Source organism: Scardinius erythrophthalmus, assembly GCF_964197995.2.
Source record: "Scardinius erythrophthalmus genome assembly, chromosome: 20".
Lineage (NCBI taxonomy): Eukaryota > Metazoa > Chordata > Actinopteri > Cypriniformes > Leuciscidae > Scardinius > Scardinius erythrophthalmus.
In genome coordinates this window covers 21989416-21995488 of record NC_138240.1, presented here as the reverse complement: position 1 = coordinate 21995488, position 6073 = coordinate 21989416, and positions in this window count along the sequence as shown.

The following is a 6073-nucleotide window of genomic DNA, read 5'->3' as shown; positions in this document are numbered from 1 at the left end:
CTGCCATGAATGTTAATAATAATTAGAATTAATGAATGAATAAATTAAAGTTCAGCAACATGAAATAGGCTACATAAGACTATAGGCTACAGACAATAAAACATTTTTAACAACAATGAAATGTGAAAATCATGCACAAATGCCCTCCCTACCTAGACAAACAAAGAGTGACATTTGAGAGTTTTGCAAAATTATTTCTCTAACTTTATAACAATGAGGGTGGAAATGCGACTATCTTCAACATCTCCAGTGTCACAGACTCTTCCTTTTGGAAGCCATGTTTGTATGTGTTTGGCTTTTCTTATGAGAATCTCTTTCTGACGTGTATTAATCAGACCAGACTTTCTGTTTAGAGCCTGATAACTTTCTGAGTTACTCTGATTTTCACTTTCATTTTCCCAATGTTGAGTAGGGTTTTTTCAGCAGTCCTGCTATGAAACTCATTCCTCTCTCTCTATATTTTCATATTCCCTGAAACTTGTTGCTAAAATGGCTCTGGTGGAAACTCAGTCCACTCTATACTCTCGAGAGGCAGTCCATATCAAGACAGCATGAGATATCATTAGGAAACATGGAATTAGCTTTCACTGTTATGCCGATGATACTCAGCTCTATATTTCTTCAAAACCTAACGAAACGTATCAATTCACAAAATTAACGGAATGCATAGCGGATATAAAAAATTGGATGACTCGTAATTTCCTACTTCTAAATTCTGAAAAAACAGAGTTTCTAATTATTGGACAAAAAACTTCCTCATGTAATAACCTAGAATACTGTCTAACACTCGATGGCTGCTCTGTTAAGTCTTCGTCGTCGGTTAGGAACCTGGGTGTGCTCTTTGATACCAATCTTTCATTTGAAAGTCACGTGTCTAGTATCTGTAAAACTGCATTTTTCCATCTTAAAAATATATCTAAATTACGCCATATGCTCTCATTGACAAATGCGGAACAATTAGTTCATGCGTTCATGACCTCAAGGATAGATTATTGTAATGCCCTACTGGGTGGTTGCCCTGCACGCTTAATAAACAAACTACAGCTGGTTCAAAACGCAGCAGCTCGAGTTCTTACCTGAACCAGGAAGTATGACCATATTAGCCCGGTTCTGTCAAAACTGCATTGGCTCCCTATTAAACATCGCATAAATTTTAAAATATTGCTGATCACTTACAAAGCACTAAATGGTTTAGCTCCGCAGTACTTGAGCGAGCTCTTAACGCATTATAGTCCGTCGCGTCTATTGCGATCTCAAAATTCCGGCCAGTTACTAATACCTAGAATATCAAAATCGACTGCTGGCGGTAGATCCTTTTCCTATTTAGCACCAAAACTCTGGAACAGTCTTCCTACCATTGTCCGGGAAGCAGACATACTCTGTCAGTTCAAAGCTAGACTAAAAACACATCTCTTTGACCTAGCTTTCACTTAATACATTATAGACTTCTATAATTCAATGTTAGGCTGCATAGATTAGGTCAGCCGGAACCGGGAACACTTCCCATAAATCCTGATGTACTCGTTACATCATGAGAAGAATGGCATCTACGCTAATTTTAGTGTCTGTGTTTATCCCGAGGTTTTCCTGCAGCCTGCCGGATCCAGGCCGTATCCAGATCTGACGAAGGACGTTCGCCTGGACTGATGACAACGCAGTGCTGAAGTGCCAACTAGTCTCTCCCTATGGAGGATCCCTCTAAAACTCTACCCTATACAGATAAGGCGTTGTCGGGAAAATTCGTTTCGCATTCCTACCCCAAAGCAACAAAATAAAATAAAATTCTTTATCAAAATTTATAAGAAAAGACAAGTACTTTGTTTAGGCTTGGCTTGTAGGGAATTCCAAACCTGCGTATATTCTAACGCACATAACTATAGAACCCATTCTAAATGTGCATGTGAACGCCAATTTAATAACAAATGATCGTTGCGACGGAAGCAAATCAATCAAAACTAACTTTAGATGGAAAATAACTTAACTCGGCTATAAAGCCAAAACAATCTCTGATACCTTAAATTATACGCTTATCTCTGTAAAGCTGCTTTGAAACAACCTACATTGTTAAAAGCGCTATATAAATGAAGATGACTTGACTGACTTGACTTGACAGCATATCAGCATCACTATTAACAATTTCAGAAACAGAGATGCAGCTAAGCAGGTCTTTTCAACCTTACAGACCTAGTGACCCCCCAAAAAAGTTACTTACTTGATACACATTATTTCTACTTCCTGTTATTTAAAACCAGAACATGGTTTAAAAATACATTTGATTATAGTTCAGTCAGATTTCAGTTCTCCACACAATACACAATAGTATAATCCTTTCAAATGATCCTTTTGTGAAAAAGACATAAACGCAGACTGTGTGCTGTGTGAGCAGGTGGTACTGGAGGCCATCTTAAAATCAATACAGATTTATATGCCCGTATGGCCTAATTTGACATATACGAGAGGGGGAAAAGGCCACTGCACATTGCCAAGTGGCTCTCTACAACTAGCCAGATCTTCTGGAGATTTATATGTCATAATAGGATTGTGAGTAAGCGCTGCTTGGCTGTGTGAATTTATGTGCCTGATTTGTCTGCCCCACTCATAGCACTCGTTCTATCTAATTCACACACTTAAGGGCTCGCAATGGACAAATGTAATTAGAGAGGAACATAAACATATGGTAGCAACAGTGAGTTTAAGACATTAATCCTCGCTGGTTAGGTACGGTTGGATCAGTTCTGTGCACAGCGAGTGTCCATGTTGTCTCCATTTGTGTTATATCTTTAAGAGACACCCCATAATGAATATTCTGTCATAATTTCTTACCTTCATGCCATTCCAAACCCATAAGACTTTCTTTCCATCTTGGAATGGCAAAAGGGACGTTTGTGCTGCTCATACGGGGACCATGCAGGGCATGGCAAGCACCGAAAAGTACTAAAGCATAATAAAATATATATTAAAAAAAAACCATAAAATTGTCATCGACTTAAACACTATATTCCAGGTAATCCTAAAGTCAAACAATAGCTTTGTGTGAGGAGCAAACTAAATTAAAGTTGTTATTCACTGAAAATTTTGCTTTGAAATAATTTGCTGGATAACTGTGGTCACCATTCACTTTGATTGTATGAAGAGCAGCTTGGACATTATGTTATAAATCTTTAATGATTCATGTGGTGAATTTTTAAGAGTAAGGTTTAATTTAGATAAACTTGTCCATTTTGAAGTATTTTTTTACATTCTGAATTTGGGACAGAATGTATGAATGGTTACAAAGAATGTAATACCTTGAAAATCCATTCTATATTTGGTGTTTTTATGCAAAAAAAAAAAAGAGAGAGAGACCTTGCGTGTAATAATATTTTCATTAGTGGTATAGATTTATTTAAACAAATGTAGATTTGGTAAAGTTGCTCCAAGTTTTGTGACATTTAAAAATGCATCTATTTTTTTAAAGCATCTAAAAAAAAGGAATGCCATAAAACTCTGAATATATATATATATATATATTGAAAAAATGCTGGGTTAAAACAACCATTTCTGGGGTATTTGGCAACCCAGTGGATTTGCTTTTATATATTTTAGCATAATTACTAATTTGTATTTTATATATATATATATACATACACGTTATCAAGTTATGGAAGTACTTTGTCTGCAATTTTCACACACAAATATCTGCATTGGCTATACAAATAAAACAATGTTCATATGAGATGATTTTCAGAGCTACTGAGTTGCTGTTTTCTTGGGGTTTCAGAGTGTTGCTGAGGTTTTAGTCAGCATGTTCACTGCTTATGGCTGAGTCTTAAGTATTTAATTAGTGCCAGCCATGGCTAATCTCTCTCTTCAGCACACACACATAAACACACGGGCACGCGCACACACACACACCTCAACATGTGACCCCATCACCGATCACTACAGGATTACCCAATTCTCTAGCATGCTTAAACACATGGTAGCCTGTACAGAGGAGGACTTGTGGGTGGCAGGACTGCTTTAAATATGTAGTGTAGTTTCTCTGAACAGTTCTGTGCTCTGTGTCCAACGTGTAAAATATTTAACTGCACACCACATAGCATATTTATAAGCCAGCTTTGAATGTTTATGCATATAAATAAAATGTAACCTATGCAAATAAGGTCTTAATATATTAGTCTTTTTTTTTTTTTATAGCCTACGCAGTTCGAATTTTTTCATGAACATATCAGTGAGGGTCCCTGCTCCGTCTCTATCACCTCTTCCACTAGAGGGCAGCCTTTACCCTAAACGTGCAACGAAATAGGCCTAATGTTGTTGATATTCGTATTTATGCAATCATGAATGCACTTTTACGATTATTTATGACTTGGCAAAGGTTTTCTCTGTCAGTTGACGAGAGAGAGAGAGAGAGAGAGAGTAGAAAATTTGATTCACAGAGTGCGAATGGATTATTAAATGTGCTCCCTCTAGAGGACGAACCGAATATAATTTTCACCTTTGATACAAAAACACGACTTTATTTCAACATTGATATGTACAACTGATGCAGCATGCGCAAAGACACCAAACCTGTACATTACTCATAATACCTAATAATAATAATAATAATAAGTATTATATACAGTTTTTTTCATGAACTTCTTATATTCGACGTTTTTTTTTTTTTTTTTGTCGGTTTTCATAAAAGTCATAGTAGCCTACTCTTATTTTGACAATTTATATAAAAGAAACAGAAGCAATATATTTTTTTTAGCGGCAGGTTTGGATTTCGCTTGACGGCTGAAGAAGAGTGCTACATGACATCCACGTGGATCAACGGAAAAGAGGAAACGCCTCCAAAATCAACGGTAAGCAAACATTTCAGAGAAGCCAATCATTTTCATTTCATTAATATTGTTTAATCTTGTAATCCTGCAGATAAAGAATTAAGGCAATAAATAAGATAAAGATTTTTGGCTTGTCTGGGCAAATTTTCATTGTTGTTGGCGTGTGCATTAAAAGTAGTTTAGTGGGTAGAATGGAAGCTGTCTTTACAAATCTTGTTCTTTTATCATATCTACATCAGATTGGAATCAGATCGGATTGTTATCAGTCACACAGAGGACAATGCTGAGCTGCAGCACTTTGGAGGAGATTGAGGTATGGGTAAGGGTAACCCCCCCCCCCATTGTCAATTGTGTAATAACAGAAGGTCACCACAAGAGGGCGACTTCACAATATCAATGAGTTTTTAAAAATAACTTGTGTCTGTCAGACTTAGTACTAACAGTAATTGAAAAGCACTGAGCAATGTAACATTTTGCAAAACCTACCTGAAATATTTGCAGTGGTTTGATAAAGTTTGAAACCTTCGTACCCTGTAGGCATTAGCTTTGACGAAATATCAACATCTTCATGTTACTGATAGCTACTGATACAATTTCGTTTATCTCTCAGATAGGGTTGCTTTGCATGTATTTATATTGGCATTAATAATTTCCTGTCATTTGTTCGGCTCTCAGTTTCAGTGGTCTTTTGTAATGCCATAGCAAAGGTTCTGGGCTTATGAAAACTCATTCACCTTACACTACTAAGAAAAGAAAAATATAGTGCTGGGTAGATTACTTAAATTTTAGTCAGTTACTAATTCCAAATTACATGATCAATATTGCACTTAGTAATGTAATCCATTACATTATCATTTAAGGTAATACAATCTGACTACTTTTAGATTACTTTTGACCCAACTCGTTTATCACATTGATTTGAATATAATAATCTTGTACCATAATAATACAAAGAGAAAGAAAATATATTCCATTCTTTATCAACAACATGAAGTGCATTTAAAAAGAAATGGCATCTGGGTGTCCCATACTGGGGTGAATTGGAATCAGTTACCAATGACTACAATTAGTTAGTATCTAGGAATTTACTTTCCCCTTTATTCTATCTGGTAGCATGAGAATGTTAAAATGCAGGATCAAATGCAGAAAATTACAACAAAATAGATTATTTGTCTGGTGTGGGTTCCTCACCTGTGTTGCAGATTGATGCCATCACTTATCACCTGCTCTGGCGGTTGCGTTGTCTTTCATCAACTTTGATT